General features: G+C 42.3%; 1 protein-coding gene across 8 annotated transcripts in view; it reads left to right on the top strand.

The window, feature by feature from the left end:
- MTUS2 (microtubule associated scaffold protein 2) overlaps positions 1-17,367 on the top strand; it is a 327,334-nt gene that overhangs the window by 24,933 nt on the left and 285,034 nt on the right. Inside the window, exon 1 of one of the 8 annotated variants that reach the window (XM_075742080.1) lies at positions 6,925-7,857. The exons of 6 other annotated variants lie outside the window; for them this stretch is intronic. The gene's annotated coding sequence lies outside the window, so the exon portion shown is untranslated. Of the gene's footprint in view, positions 1-6,924; positions 7,858-17,367 lie in introns of those variants that run through there. One more of the 8 variants, XM_075742081.1, reaches the window with a different exon arrangement.

Here is a 17,367-nt window from a genome sequence, read left to right as displayed (position 1 = left end):
CACCTTTATTGCAGGAGAGTGAATACTCCTGTATGAAAGGACAGAGCAAGACAGAGCTTCCTCTTTGCCTTTGATTGCCTAAAACTGTAAATAGCTGCTCTTCACTAGAGAAGGTAGCCAGTGTCCATTCCTAGTGCAAAAGTTGGGCCTTGCTGATTAGTCCGCAAGCTCTCTCCCAGACATCATTTCCTTTATCCAACCCCATAGTCAATAAGGGAACAGCTCATCTTTCTTCTGTGAGAGCAATTAAGTGTGTACACTTAATCATCAAAGTATCACAGAATGGTTTGGGTTGGAAGGGACCTCAAAGATCATCTAGTTCCAACCCCCCTGCCATGGGCAGGGACACCCTCCACTAGACCAGGTTGCCCAAAGCCCCATCCAACCTGGCCTTGAACACTTCCAGGGAGGGGGCATCCACAGCTTCTCTGGGTAACTACAGTGGAAGATTTTATGCAACCTTTTGTTGTTGCTGTAATAAGAATATGTGGTCTGTGAAATATCTTTGGAAGTCAGAAGAGATCTTTTTTTTCTGCAGAAAAGTCAGCTTCCCACAGATCTAGCAAAACTCAGACATCTCTGCTGCTTATTAACTTTTATATTCTAAGAGTTCATCTTGAGTGCTCTCTTCTGAGAGGCCAGAGAAAATTGCTTGGGACATTGAGAAGAGCGAATATGAAAACATCTCTGATTACATGCAAAATGTAATCCTCTTATTTGATATCAGTGATAAGCGGAGCCTTGATCTGTTTATACTCCGGTCCTTTTTGTAGTCAGGGTATTATGTTAGTGCAGTGACTAATGCTTCCCTTCCCGACTACATGAAAGCTTCTTATTTACACAGCTTCAACTCTCTATTCTCACTCCTAACTGATCATTTAGCAGACTGGCTGCTGGCATGGCCGGGTTCTGCAGATAGCAGGAGGGTGCTCTGAATGACACACATCATTACCCAGGTTCTGGTCATAGCTGCTGGGAATTGTCTAGAAATAACATTTAAAAATATTTGGCTCGCTAAGGCTGAAAAACACAGAACTGAACCACTTGCACTGATTAACTATTGGTGTCGGAGTGTCTTTGGGCATGATGTTAAGCCACAGTAGGGGTAGTGAGTAAAATGAAATGTGTTAGGATTGTTGCAGGTCGATCATAGCTAATTTAACCTAATTGTGCAAGAGAATCCTTGGTGGCTTTAACTGTGTCTTAGAATGATACTTATCACTTGTTTTCATACATAATTTAATAAAACAATCAGAACAGAAGGACCGCATGCATGGTTTAAAGTTAAGTGGAAATAGAGAAGGAAAGGTATGAAACTGAGGTTAGACAAAACAGACTAAGGAGAATAATTAGGTGAGAAGATTGGAAGGAGACTAAGGGATGGGTAGGCAGAAATAAAACTTGGAGGGATGAGGAGGAAGCAAAATCCAGCAACTCAACAAAAACTTTCAAAAAGGAAGGTGAAAAGCTCTGCAGTACATTAGAAACAGGCTCAACACAGGTTTATCTCAGTGGTGTGTGTTGTAGACTCGGAAGAGGAGAGCTGGGAGGCATCTCGAGACATCATCTTTATACTTCTCTTCCCCAGGGCAGGATCATGTGCACACTTTAAAATGTTGCTGACCCATTTTCATGTGCACTGAAGAGAATGCATGACACTCATTAATTGCATGGGTACTCTTTTAGACTGGCTCTGCTCAAGAATCTGGAAATACTTAATTGATACTGAGCGTGACTGGAGGTTGAATCCAGGTACTAGAACAGTCCCATCAATACAAGTAACTTTGGTTAGTAGCCATGTATGTACATCAGATACCAGTATTAGAATGGGAAAAGCAATCCTTCAGGAGAAAATCTTTCTGTGCTGCTGGGAATAATTTAATCTTCAACAGCAGTAAAAATGAACTGAAGTTGTTTTTCTTGAAGGGCATTTTGGGTTTTAGCATCCACAGAATTGGCAATGGAAGGTAGCTAGAGAGAAGGACATTAGTAATTACAGCCTCTCTCAGTGTTCGGAAGATTTGGTTCTCACCAGAAATCTGTTACTGGTGTGATTCGTGACCTTTTGCCAAGTCAATGGACATCCCTATGCTTCTGTTTCCCTACTTGCCCTGTGTTTGAATTATTGGTTCTTAAAGCTGGAGCTGGAACAAAAAAGTCCCATGCTTGTAAATATAAGAGTTCTTATGCAGTTACCAGTATTTATAAAGCTTTTCTGTATACAGCATGTGCTATCATGTCCAAATAAGAATAGCAGCAAAAATAAGGGTGGGAAGAATAAGCTTTTTCTGAACTGACTGAAACACTCCCACTGTGTTCAGTCAATTTGCATCAATTTATGAGCACTGGGAGCTCCAGTTCTCCTTACTTTCTAACACAAAATCAATGGGACATTCTGAAAACCTCAAAGTTGGAAAATCCTTACTGATTCAGGGAAAAAAAAATAAATCCCTTTCACATAACAGATAGAACTGTAGTGTTTATCAACTGTAACATGTACCTGAGTGATAAATGCCAAAAATCAGCAGAATTAAAAAACCAGCAATGACAATTATATGGGTTTCAAGACTTCAGAATTATGCTAGTGATCACAAAACTAGCAGAAGAACTAAAGAAGCTTGGTTTCCATTGGGTTTGTTTCTCATGATTAGTTCACTTTTTAACTGAATTATACTAAAGCCTTATGCATGAAAAGCTGCATGCAGGAGAGCCCTTAGTGATGCTGTAATTGCTGGGGAAGCATCAGTCACAGCTGCACATTATTAGGCAACATTCAGTCATCGTGAGAGAGAAACCTTGGTGAAGAGATTTCATAAAATACTTATTTCATTTGCAACATTCCCATCGTTAAGGAAAAAAATCTTTACCATAAAGGCTTTCTGTTGTCATATGAAGTTAAAGTTTACAGCCTTTTCTCAGCCTTTCTTTACACAGCTCTTGCTCTTCTCCCTGGTCACTGACTTTCACAAAACTTGTGGGATCTCAACTCTTCCATTGAAATTACTTGAAACTGGTCAGAAAATTAAAAAGGAGACAAGGGACCTATATAAGCTGTAGTTATTTCTGACCTGCTTAGAGGGATATAATGTAAAACCTCACACACAGGGAATTGTTCAGTCTTTAATGGCTGGATCTGAGATAGGGGAGTGTTTATTCCTTGTATACCCTCTGCATTACTCTTACATCATCCTCTGAAGCGTTTGGTTTATATTGTTATCAGAGAAGAAACGAGAGGCAAGATGAGCTTCATGTCTGATATGGCAGGGCAACTGCTATAAAAATACCTTGAACTTTATAGGAAGATGATCAAAACATGAAATACCTGCGATGAGCATCTGAATATAGTAAATGTTGGGCAATAAGCTAATCCTGGTAGGCAGCTTCCTCAGAAAAGCCAGAGATGAATGTGCACGGGGCAATGGAGGAGCTTTGCTGGACCTCACGATGGCTGAAGTCATCTTCTGTGACAATTTTCCAGCCTAAAGAGGACTTTCACCTCTAGGGCCTCAACATAGCAGATGCTACAAACACCAAAATCCCTTACATCAAAACAAAACAAAACCCACCAAAACCTGTTCTACCATTGAATGTTAATATAAATTAGAGAGAACTGGGCTCTCTCTTCCAGACAGTTGTTATTCTCTGTTGGGAATTATATATATTGATATCAGAGGGAACCGATTCTGATGGTGATCTTAGCTTGTTGCATGTGTAATCTGTATTATTTGGATGCTTTCACGTCAGACAAAAGATGGTTAAATAAGCAAGTATATTTAGCTAAAATATGGTTATTTCTGAAGCAAATCAGTGATGAACTTTTTCCAGAAGCTGTGATTAAAAAAACCTCTGTAAAATGTAGAATTTTATATTGGTGACATTTAACTTTTTGCTAAATAAATCAAGCATTTAAGGTTTTTATTTGTAGTGCTGTTGCTTCTGTTCTTGTGAGCTGCTTGAGTCCATGGTGTTCCTCTTGTGTCTGACTTCACACTTAGATGGTTCTTGGGAATATTCCTTTTTGGTTTTGGTTAAAATGGGGTTTGTATTTTTTCTGTTGTTGTTGCTGGCTTGACTGATAAGGAGTGTTGATATTTGTCACTAGTTTATTTCCCAGAGGAAAAATGGGTGTCCTCTCTTTTATTGACTCAGTTGTCTTTGTGCAAGATTGAAGTTCTCTATAGTTCAGGTGGAAGACTGTCTCTTGCATCAAAACTATACTGGCAAAGAAGTGGTATGTTTATTGCTGCTTAGAAGGAGATCCACAGTTAGGTATTGAAAGTGTTTATTCCTGGTAGAATAAAGAGCTTAAGACAGTTTCTTTAACTTAGGATGGTGGTGAGGAAGATCACAGATGTTCAAGGCAGTTTTTTAGCTGTTAAAGTAACCAGCAACCAAACCCTAGTAAAAGGATGAGACAGTTATTTAAGGACTCTCTGCAAATAAAATAATTCATCGAACAATTTTGCAAAGCAAGAACAGGGTAGTAAATTGTATTAAACATATACCTTAGAAATTGGACTCCGGTTCACCTCTATTTCAACAAATTTGGATGTTAAATCTCAAATGGAGTATTATGTAGCAGAGAGGCATGCTGTGTTTCTTTTTGGTGTTTTTTAACCAAAAATAGCTCATAACAGCTTAAATTCAATTAAAAGAAGCCCATCTGTTACTGTTCTTGTTTTCTTACTCATAATTTAAATGGTAAACATCAAACCATAACTATTTCAATCGTGTTCTCTTATTCGACAAAGAAAATGTGATAACTGTTCACCTTATTGTGAAAGCAGTGCAAAACATACACAAATACAGGACTGAAATCATCACCTACTTTATGCAAAATAATTATTTTCAATGAACTGCCAAAACCCCCCGTCTGGCTTCTGGTCACACATTTACCTGCTGTTCAAACTTACCTCTCCATTGGTCTGAAAGAATGTAATCCTAGATGATATGAATATTAAAAAAGGCAGAGATTACACCCTGTAATTTTTTCAAACATGTTTTTTATTTTAGTGGTCCACATACACCTTCTATCTGTTTAATGAGTTTGAAAAGCTTTCATTTAAACTACAGTGGGCTGCTCTAGTATTACCACTCAAGCACTGTTATGTGACATTGGTTCTTGTCTAACAAGACAATATAATCAGAAAAATGAGCAGCAATTTTTATAAAAATATTTTTTTATTTCCTGGAAAACAGCAAATAAATGTGCCTGAAGACTGCTTCTGAGCAGAAATTGTTTAAAACTAGCCATTGCTGTTGCAGTTGTTTGCTTGAAATTTAAGTTTCCCTTTATATCTCTGCTGTCAGTTAGTACATTTTATCTTTCTGGACCTGAGGTTTTTCTTTTTCAACCCTATCTCAAAAGTCATTTATTTTAGGTTCCTGAGTTTTCCTACCGTGACAAATATACTGGTTTTACTGATTTTCCAGAGTAGCCGAGACAAATGAAGGGGGATGAAAAAATAATAGGTTTTGTGCAAACACCCACAGCATTAGGGTAATAAGGTAAGCTACCAGTTTGTCCCTGTTAGCAAAGAGCACTGCCCGGGGCTGGGGACAGGCTGTCTGCCTGCACGGGGGAACTGCTGGAGAGGTCCCTGGCCTGAGTTTGGTCCCTGCCAGCCATCTTTCTTCTGCTGTCTTCCCAGACCTGTTCTGGGAGTTAGAGAGTCAGGACATGTCCCCATGACACAGTTTGCACGCAGTCACCAGTTTCAGTCCTATCCTGGAAGGTGGCCTCATCCCTGGCAAGCTACCTGGGCATGTTTAATTTAATGAGGTGAAGGTAGCCTACGAGGTTTCCTCAAGCACCCTGAGCTAGCAGTGCTGGCAGCTGGTGGTCAAGACAGCAGCTCTCCTATAGTACTGGTGTTTGATCCCAAGTCTGTAGGTGCTTCTCCCGCAGGTCGATGTAGCGGTGATGTGGGAGGCGAAGAGTGGTGCGGTGGCATGGCTCCTCTCTGCCCTGCTGTCCCCGCTGTGCCAGTGGCCCCTTGTCCCCTTGCTCTCAGGAATATCCCCCACCTCATGCTGGGCACGTGAGCATGGCTCAATGGGTGAAGTAATGTACCACAGGAGAAGCTCTGCAGCGGTTACAAGGGAGCAAACAGCGAGGGAATAGGGACATATGTCAGAATGTGACATTTTCAGGCTCAGGAGATTAATAAAATTATTTTAAATTGACTTGACTTTTGATTTTACTTTTACTCATTTTGTTTGCAGTGTTTTTCTAAGCACTGAGTATTCTATCCGTGTCTCAGATCATCTATCTTGTTCCTTTTCTTATGACAGCTTTCTTCCCATGCCTGTTCCCTCCTTTGGTTGTGCTCCCACATCCCTGGCCATCTGCCCCTCTTGTGGCTTCTGCTTTATCACTTAACTTCACTTGCCTGTGCTCCATTCCTCGTCTCCTGTGATCTGCCTCCCCTCCAGCGCACACCTTGTCATCCCCTCGCCACGCTCGCTCCCCCCAGTGAAACAACAGCAGTGATGCTCACACTTCTCCCCTTTCTTCACTTCCCTCCATCTCTTGCTTTTTTTCTCCACCTTTTTTTTCTCAAATTTGTGTAGGATTGCCTTCCTTCCCACACCGTCACCTCTAGTTGAGCTCAGAGGGTCCTTGCCCATCTCAACTCTGTCCAAGCCATGGAGTTTCTCAGGGTTGTCCCATTGTACCAACAGCGACAGACCTTGGGTCCTGGGGACTGACACTGCACAGAGTAGAGGAGGCACTGACTAATCATTCCTGCTCACGTCACTTTAAAAAGCAGGATTTTTAATCCTCCTTGCTTCTGAGTGCAGGTACAGTTAGGTGAGACTGTTTTCCAATTTTAGCAGAAAATTAGACTTTGTTGCCATACAGAGGGGGAAACAAAGGATTATTACCTAGTGGCAGCTGGGCAGAGCCCTCACATTTAGTTGTTTTGTATTTTTGCAGCTAAGTTGCATAAGTAACAGATGACAGCTCTGTGCTTTTCTCCTTGGGAGCTGGTAAGAGCAGTAGGGAGAACTGCATGAGGCTGCTCATGGGGGAGAGGAGAGGTGACTGCCTAGATACTTCAGGTCGGTGCTTCAGCAGTATTTTCTGAGCCATAATTGCTGGATTTTCCTGCTGGTGCAGGGGGATCTGCAAACAGAGGCTTCCTGGCAGGATTCTGGGAACAGCACCAAAACCCATGACAGGCAGCGAGCAGGTTTTGTGCTCTGAGTCAGAAGTAGGCTGAGAAGATGCAGTCCTCAAAGCACCAACCCGAGCTGGAGAAGGAGATCTGTGCGAGAAGAATATTTCCAGCATAAGGTTCAGAGCTTGGGGGAACCTTCTCCTACCAGCAGGCTCAGTGAGTCTGCAGGTCAGCTGCTGGTTTTGGTGAAATCACAGGAGAAGGGGGATTGCTGCTGCCTTTCACCACCACCACCCTGAGCCAGCTCATCCTTCTAGCTATTTCTGTCTGTGCTTATCTATAGCATCATCCCCTGGTGCCTGTGTACCTGCCAAGTATTCAAAACAGGCACTGCTGTGGCAGCCTCCTTCTTTCTCTCCATCCTGGAGGACAAATGACTGGATTGCTTTTTTTTAATTGTTTCCCTGCGTCAAGAATTTACAGTGGGAAAGCTGAGCTGAAGAAACGCTTTCAGGCAGATCCCTGCTCGTTGTTAGCCCCTAGGGAGGTCCTGCAGCCTGGCACCGCGCCGGGCTTGCTCGCTGCCCTGTGCCTCAGTGCTCGCTTTGAAAGCGATGGTTTCCTGGAGTGAGATGTGGTCTCGGGTAATAACAGCCAAAGTTTGGATGCGAGTGAGAAGACCTGGATCTGACTTGCTTGCAAGGGGACCCAGAACAGAAAGCTGAGTGCTTGGGTGAGTTCACAGCAGCCGGCTTGTGCTGTGCAGGACACTGCACACTTACTCAATGTGAAAAATAACAGTATCAAAAATCCTAGCATCTATGTACTGTATGCTGTCTTTATGCCATATGTGTTGTTTTGTGTAGTTTGGGCTAAGTAGACTGCGCTCTGCGTTTAGTACAGCTCACCGTGGTTTGTGACTGTGTTCCCAGTTGGGAATCTCAGTGTTTGCACCCAGAGTCATGCAAACACACACAGGCATGCAAAACTTACATCCTGCTTTTCAGTCTCTGTTACAGCACCGGTTTGAGTCAGTTACTAGGATTGTAAAATTGCAATTAAAGCATGTCTTCTGCCACTTCAGTGTATGACTTCAGGGTCACTGAAGCATAGATAACATGTATATCTGTAACATACTGCTTCCAATCCTTAAAATACAAGGTGTGGATGTAATGGGATACAGTTTCAAAGCACCTTCCCTACAATTACTCTATTGGAAAGGTGGAAAAAGAGATTGAACAATCAGAAATTTCTTCTTTTAAATAATCAGATTCTAAAGACAGTATTTGTTTTTATTTTTTTGAATAACCAAACTATATTTCAATGTGAGGCTGTTGGGGCTCCCCAGATATTTTCTTCTGTCCTTCCACTGACTGAAACTGTCATTGTAACATTTGAAATAAGACTTGGATTCAGACATCCTATATCGATATTTCTGTTTGTCAAATCTGTAATTTACATATGGATTCTTATGGCGATACCTATCATTTGAAGTTGTTTTGATGAGCAAGAAACATTACAGTATGTGGAGTATCTAAATATCTAAATTAATATATTGTTTCTTTCAATGTTTGTAAAATACCTCAATGCTGTAGGCACCTATTGATTTACAAATTTTAACTTTAAAACATTAATAGTTTTTAGCACTTCCACAACAGTATAAAGATATTTGTAGTTGGCTCGTGCCCAGATGGAGCATTTGGGCTGAGATTGCTTTGCCTTGCCAGCTATGCTCTGGATGATGCTTCTGGCCAAAAGAAGAGTCCTTGGCTTTTTGGCTTAGTTTCCTACTGGACTATGAAGTTAAACCTGACAGGTCCAAGTAAAAGTGTGTTTTACCCTGATCATTGGAAATTATCCACCTTTGCTTTGGATGAATCATGCAGGTTTCAATATATATGTATATTAAGGGGTTTCTAAATCTGTAATTAACGAAGTTCTATTCTTCTCTCAATCCATAAATACAGACAACTAGTTATTAAGCAGCCCTTGTCATGAATTGATGAGGAAGTCCTTTACAAGGGACATTCAGGAATGACAGCACAGGAGGCAGGCGTCATTTTGTCTCATTTTTGCCATCTAAAACTTGGACTGGTCAGTCAGTCTCCTGCCATATCAAAGGGAGAGGTGCCCAGTTCATCACATATTGGAAGAGCTTTGTTCCCTCAGAGTATGTGATGCCTACACAGTTAAATAGCTGAATTCTCCTTCTCAGTCCCAGGTCCTGTTCCCCAGGATCAGATAGGCTGGGTTTCTTTGCTTCAAACGCTTGTCTTCTGGAGACAACTAATTATTTCCTTCTGAGACAAAAGCCTTGTTAGTTTTGAGGACAGAGTACCGAGGGGGCTGACACTGGAGGAGTTAAGGGTGACACCACACCAGCTATGTCTCCCCACATTGTATATGGTCCTCCAGTGCTGTCCCAGCAGGAGGGTTACAAAAGCACCCACATGCCCATGCCTTGCCCCAAGACACGCAATGCACCCTTCGTGCTGTTAAATCCTGCTCTGGTGAGCTGCCACACAGACCTCACATTATATCAGACAATTTTGAATGGAGAAAATAATCAATTGCCACATGCACCTTGAGGTGTGGGCAAAGCCCTTAATGTATGGATGTGACCAGGTGGGTATAGGCAGGGTATAGGCTGTATGGGTGCTCTGGGGACAAGAGACCTGTCTGTGGGGCAGGTGTCTCTGGCAGGGTAGACGCTGTCTCTGTTGGCCGGGGAAGTGCTTACCTGCTGAGCTGGACTAGATGCATTTCAGGCGGCTGACAGATGGAGCGGATCTCACCTGGCGTGACTTGCACAAGGTTCCTCGGCAGGTAGTGCCAAAGCTGGATGCAAAAGCCAGGCCCGTGTGTTACTCCCTAGGACACACCACCTCCCCAGCACCCAAACAGCTCTGCCTTGTTTGCACTTTCCTCATTCTCATGTGGTTTGTGAAATGCTTGGTCCAAACACCAGTGCCTTCATGCCCCACGGTGGGTCTGGGTGGGGCAGTGCTTAGCACCATGGCCGCATGCGGATATGACATCAGCCATGGCTGCAGGATGAGAGGAAAAAAACAAGGGGAAAATGGTTCTTTTCCTAGATTTTACAAAGCATCGCAGCTAAGATCCTGTTGTGCAGCAAAGGCAGCAGGTACCTGGCACTGTCAGAGTGGTCATGGTGGTCTTAGCCAATCCTTTACATGCCACTAAACCACACAACATTTGTGAATGCTGCTGCAGTGTGCTCCTTTGCATTCCAGTTCCTATGGAAACATGCTGTAAGAATGTCTAAAATAAGTACAGTGCTTTGGAACTATTATTATTTTGATCTTTCCTTTCCCCCAACAATCTCCTTTATTACCTTTCTGACTGAATTTTTAATACATTAAAAAGGTCGTTGTCATTATCTGGCAGCAGTGTGCTACCCAGTTTACCGAGGTTTCTGCATCCTGGCATCCATCAGATCCCAGGATCTAATATGGAGATCATTGCTCCCCCCATCCTCCCCACTCAATGGGGTGGCAGGTTGTGGGTGTGAGTATTGAAAATATATCTATATATGTGTGTGTGTGTGTGTGTGTGTGTATACACGCACTGGAGGAGGCTTGGATCCAGCTCCCTTTCTTCCCCATGTAGTAAATGAGACAGTGGTGTTTGCCACAACAGGCGAAGGCACGAGCTTTCAGCTCCTTTTAGGATCACGACATAGTGTTGGCTGAGAGGGAGTGCCTGGAGGTCACCTTGCCCAGCTGCCCCATCGCAGAAGAACCCTCTTCATCAGCGGTGCAGGAGATGGTTGTGAGCTAGATGGAGACATCCTGCAGGTCCCCTTTGCCCCGTGGGAGGGCCAGTGCTGACGGAGGCCCTGGGCTGTCTGGGACAGCTCTTGCAAGGGAAATGATTTTGTCTCCCCAAAAGGATGCTCGCGCTGGTAACTGAAAACAGGGCTGTGTCTTTGAAGCACTTTTCCCCAGTGCTCCTGTGGTTTCCTTGTAAAGCTATTGTCTCCCTGACCTTAGTAACGTCTAAGATTTTCAAAGTAGCCACGTCCCATTTTCAAAAGCTACTTTTGACAGGGGAACTTTAGGAGAGCTAGGGCTAAATCCAGTAAAGGGCTAAAAAGCCTTATTTAAAGCTAGGTGCTAATTTTTGTTCATTCTTAGGCTTCTGGCCTGTTGCAGTACCATGCCTCAGAACCCAGTGTTAGATTCAAGGAGAAGAGCTGGAGATGCAACTTTGGCATTCGAGGGGGAAGCAGGCACTTAAATCCAGAAAAGCAATTCAGGAGTTTTTGGGAAGTGCCAAAACCCATGACACCCCTATGTGATGGATACGTATTTCCCTCAGTATCTTCATTCCCCAGGTGTCTTCTGGTCTGGGGATCTACACACCTTCTGTATGGCCCTGCCAGATCCCAGCAGTGGAGGTAACAACAAGAGCAGTTTTGAAATAAAAGGGAGTTGACACTGGAGCAATATGTTTCATGACTGCATATCCTAGACAAAATATATTACAAAGCGTCATGATAGTATGGAGCTAGCTGATGTTATGCTTTAACATTAAACCTTATCTCAGCCATTTGAGAAATGTGGGCATCTGTTTGAATCCTATTCCAAATCATCAGGCTCACGGGGTTACATCTGCAGAGCCAGCGAGCAGCTTGCTGTGTAGTTATGCACCCTGCTTTACCTTACTGCATGTTTAGTCTTTGCATGATGCTCTACATACTTGGGGTAAGTCTAGTGGCAACCCCGTATCTGTTTTATTTTGGTGCACCACCAAAGGCCAGTAGAAGAAATATGAGTCTAATCTTATGGACAGAAGAAAGCTTTACGGACTGATTTCAGGGTTGCTGTCATAGTGGAGTTAAACCACTCATTAACCAAGCAGACAAATTAAAATGTAAATGCTGGTCCCAAAAAAAAAAAAAAAAAAAAGTATTGTGAAGCTTGGCATTAGCATTTCATATCTGCAGAGATCCTTCCTTACTTGAATAACAAGTGTTGGCTCCAGCACTGAAGCAAATACCAAGAGAGATGAGAATTGTGAACTCTGGAGCAGTAGCAGATTATAAAGAGAAATTGCTCTGTTTTAACATGGAAATGCAAGGTGGAGATTTTGATTGCAAGGGCTCTTCTTGAACTGCTTTGGAGCTGGGCCACTGTAGATGTAACCTTTCTAACCCAATTGATACGTTCACGTGCATGCACAGTATGTAGGTCATTCACATTTATCCTGAGTAGCCAAGAAATGAATGCAGTAAGACTTCAAAATATGTTGCCTTTCAACCCTTTCGTTGTAGCAGATTTCTCTCTCCCACTCCTTGTTCATCTATGCATTTTGTGCTGGGAAAATTCCCAACAAGGTATCATCTGATATGCACAGATAACTGATAAATGAAATGCTAAATAAATAGCTACACTGATGACAGAGTAAGGGGCAGCTGGAGATGCATACACCTACAAGTACGAGGGACAGGTACTCTGAAATAGGGAATTATTTACACTTTTACTGGATCATTGCGAATTTGTTTAGCAGTCATGGGAATTTTGGAAATACTTTCAATTTGAGAAGGGCAATATTGTAATAGTTTAAAAGAATTATTCTGGCATATACCATTAGATAATATTAAATCCCGACCATAGTCAAGTAATTGTTAAACTCTCTTAAGAGAAAAACTATAAGTTATCTTGAAGCTAATGGACTCATGAGGAATGTCTGTGTGTGGTTCAATAATGCAAAATCACAGAATACAAAAGTGATTTTTAAAGGTGACATTTGCACATGTACAGTATTATTAATTTTGTCCTTGTATTGATATATTTCATAGCCAGCTCCTAGTCTGGCCTACCACACAAATAAATTTTCTTGGGCCCCAGTGATGTCAAACGTACCGAACATAGCATGAATGGTAATGATAGATGGTCATACTTCAGATTGAGACATAGTGTCCACTGGGTTCCCACAGGAATTCGCATTAAGTCTGGTCATAACTAATGATCTGTGAATACAAAAATCAATTGAATCTGAAGGTAGATACTGGACTGGGAGGTATTGCAAGCTCTGGTGAGGACAGAGAGAAGTTTATAGCTAGGGAACTAGAAATACTAGATTTCCTGTCTATCAGGTTCAGATAAGACAAATGTAAACAGACAGATCTGTGGAAAATGATCTGAAAATATGTTAACAGTAGTGCTGGGAAAGAGGAGAAGAGATTCAAGTTATAAGCCTGTAGTGCAGCGTCTCTTAATATTGGAAAAGTATTGACTCCTTGACTGCACCAGACTGAGCCAGACGCTGGCAAGCGGCACTGTTCATTCAAGGCACTCGTGAAGGGAGCAGCCAAAACCTTGCTTCCCTCCTGGCACGAGGGTGCCCTGCCGGCACCGAGGGCTCAGTGCGGGGCAGTGGCTGCCCCATCACGGCAGCGAGCTGCCGCACGTACCTCCGTCCGCAGCGACTCACCTTATTCTGCCTCATACACCATCCCTGTGTTCAGTCTTAGCCCTGGATGGTGGTCAACAGAGATAAAAATGGAATTAAGTATAAGCAGAGTGGGCAGGCAACCGTGGTACGTGGGGGCTGAAGCTGAAGAGAGACGTAAACCTCTGTGAAACACGTCCTAGCCATTTTATGTGAGGTATCTGGGGCAGTGGTTGAGGTGCTCTCCCTACAAGTCTGCAGTTCTCCGCTGATCATAGACCTGAGACTGCTATAAAATTAGAATCACTGGGTAAAACTGAGTGTTTAACTAACTTTTAGATGGCTAAAACTGACTCTACTATGGATGTACCACAGGGATGAGAGAAGAAGCTGCCAAATTTGCCACGTGGGCTAGGGGTCTTGGAGAGTCTGGTGGCTGTTCACAAGGTCTGAATTCTCTTCAAAATAGTGCACCGAGTGTAACTTATTTCTGGCATGTTTTAAGATGTGGACAATTGCATTCCTTGTTTTTCAATTTTTTTTTTTTTAAAAACAATCTTTTCGTTGGCGTGGTGTTGCATCACAAAGAAAGGCCAGTGCGTAGCGGTGGTGTGAGCAGAAGGGTACTGCCACGGAGTCCCGTTATGGTAGATGGCAGGGAAACAGCAGAAAAAGAAAGGGGAACAGCCCCGACACAGAGCCACCCTCACTGAAACACGGGTCTCTTAAGTCACGTTAGTTAAACTGGGTAAGCAGAGGGACAGCAGTCAATACAGGTTTTAATGTCAGAATTAATTTTTGTCGATCGATACGGTCTGCCTAATCAAATATCTATATGCCTTCAAGGATTAACACTTCTGTATTTAATTTATCTGTCCCTGATTAGGATAGATAGTCAGGGTAGATTATAACAATTTCCACTTTAACTTCAATTCTGTATTTCCCCAGTTAAAAGATGACATACGTTTTGTTGTCTCAGAAAATGCTTTTGCGCATACCTAATGCATGTGTGTGAGTTCTCCCCCTCCTTTCCTAGCCGCAAAGAGCATCGGTTTGCATAGATGCCCCAGGGAATTACATTTTAGCGCATCATTGTGTTTGAAATTCCAGATTTCTTAAAGTGAACCTACAGCCTACTCTCTTCAACCACATAAGATACTTTTTTTTTTAGATTAGAAGGATGGGGGGTTTAAAAGAAAGGAAGATTCGCTAGCAAACCAAGCACTAAAGTCGAGCATCAGGAGGTCATCCTGATTCCCTCGTTCTGTTATTTATCTGTGTGGTGACCTGGGATGAAATCTTTTGCTGCTCTGTTTATTCCAGATGACTTTGGAGTTTCCCCACACTTTGTTTTATCTCGTCCTACTGTAAACTCTTTGAGGTGGTGTCTGTTTCTTACAGTGTATTTGTATTGACTGACTGCCTCTGAGGAACTGAAATTAGGGCATATTTTGGCATGACAAAAAAGTAGAAGATGCATGTCTCAAGGGGTTAAACATAATAAGTAGTTGAGACAAGAAAAGAATAGTTTTTTCAGTTGGGCCTAAGATGCCTGGCCTATTTCTAGAAGGAAAGTTTTATTTCTAGTAGCAGGAGTACGTTGGGTATAGTCCACAGGAATTCAGCCAGAGAGGAATACAGTTGCTAAGAAAAATCTGTTTTGTTGAGCTGTGGTTCTTCATGTTAATATAATCCATAATTTCCCATTGATCCCTCAGAAATGGTGTTTTTCTAATATGCATAGTTAGTGTGTGTTGCTTCAGATGTCCAAATGTAGTTTTGGACTTGCACTGTCTGGGCTTTGGGCCCTATGGCAGGTCCATATCCCCAAGCTGGGACCAGGACACCTCATCTGGAAATCTGCCCCCATGCCTCTTCTCTGCTGGGTGGCCGAGAGCAGTTACAGGGAAAAGAGATTTGAGGACGGCAAGAAGGAAACAGGGCCACCTCTGCATCCAGACTGGAGAGGCTGTGAGGGACCATGGTGACAATTTTTACCTTCTTTTGTTTCTCACTGCCTCTGGAAAGGGCATATCAGGATTTGTTGGATTGTGCTGGTTTTCTCAGAGCCCTGTGAATGCTTCTGTAAGCATCATTACAGCATTCTTGCACGTGGGGAGAAACTATGGTAGAGGCCAGATGATGAGTGCCTTACTTCAATCAGATCTCAGCAATTTCCTCAAATCCAATTGATAAAGCAAAGCCCAAACTACCCTTAGATCTCCAAAGCGCCCATCCACCTCTCTGATTATGCCCAGACCAAATATTTCAAAGAGTTAAGAAAAAAAAATCTATAAATCAATTCCTCTGGCCTGTTTTCTTCCCGAAGATACTTCATTATAGGGGAGAGATTAGCAAGTTTTAGTGGTTTTGATCACATGCATATTTGGATGAAACTGTTATAACAATTTTTGTGAGATCTGCAAATCACTTTTTTAAAGTAAATTTCATCCCTTTGAGCATATTTTGCACTTTATAGCTCTTAAATGATGCTTAAGCTCCAAGTTCTGTCACTGTTTATGAAAAATAGGTTGTCTTCATTTGTAAAATCATGAGGATCTTTTAAGCCCACTGGCTGTTGTTGCAGTCAATGAGATATTTTTGCTTTGAATTCCAGATGGAAGAGGATCAGCTCTCCTGCCACTGGGAAATGTACCTTTAAATTGTCCTGCATCCTACTTCATTAATTGATGCATCCTGCACTAAGCCATGACATTTTCATTTGCTAAGCTGTTTATTAATTCCAACACTGAATAATTAAAAAGGAAAAAAATCACAAAGAAAACGTATCATTGAGGACCATCAGAGAAGCTGTATGTGCAAGAAAGCATGCAGACCCTAGGGTGGATTGCAAACAAATGAAAAGCTACATAAAAGCCAGCAGAATCCAGAAGCTGTATCCCCAATTATGTATGTGTGGTGTTTTTAAATGAGTGCTGCAACACCCTCATCGAGTGCTTGTTTGGTACTTTTCACTACACAACTTGGTGTGGAGTTACAGGCTGACATAGCAAAGCAGCATCATTAACCTGCTTTCCACTATAAGATGGGATAAATGTGGGACAGTGTGTTCTCTTAAAATGATTTTTTTTTAAATGCCATCTACACAGATAAAGCATGCAGTGGTGTCCCGCCGTATTTCTGCAGGGAAATTAAAAAATAACAAAGGAAAAGGGAAAAAATGGCAGTGCATTTTGAGAGGCTGTGAGGAAGCAAACTGAAATTTTGGGGGTAGTTGTCAAGAGCCATCATTCTGTTTGGGAGAACAGCAAGCATTTTACTCTGTGGTCTTCCCTAGTGTTTCACTTTTTGTAACAATACAAAACCATAGTAATGTGTTTTAATCTTTGGCTTCTCTGTATTGCGCCTTATCTTTTTCCTCCTAGGTTTCCAGAGAAAACAGCATTCAGAAACTTCGATAGAGGAACAGATCAGATAAATCTGTGCAGGTTTTCATCTGATTTATACTGAAATGACATGACATGCTGTGGCAAAAACACGGGGTAAAATTAAGATTACACTGCCCTCAGGAAGTATTAAGATTTAATAGCAAGACTGAAGCCTAATGTGCCATTCCCAGCCCCATTGAGCTTTACAGCGTGGCTTTTGGATGCTATTGAAAGTGTGCTTCAAAATGAGTCTCTGCTTGGTTATGCAAATGATTCTTGTATCAAGCAAGCACTATGTGCTACAAAATTAAAACTGGGAGGAAAAATAACCACTGTGGGATAATATGCAATAAATCCACTGAAGCTGCTGGCTCTGGTGAGGTAACGTCTTGTTGCTCTACGGGTGGAACATTTCTCTATCGAACCATTACAGTTTT

Source organism: Balearica regulorum, chromosome 1, assembly GCF_011004875.1.
Source record: "Balearica regulorum gibbericeps isolate bBalReg1 chromosome 1, bBalReg1.pri, whole genome shotgun sequence".
Lineage (NCBI taxonomy): Eukaryota > Metazoa > Chordata > Aves > Gruiformes > Gruidae > Balearica > Balearica regulorum.
The sequence above is the reverse complement of the archived record's forward strand: the minus strand, read 5'-3'. Positions and strand labels throughout refer to the sequence as shown.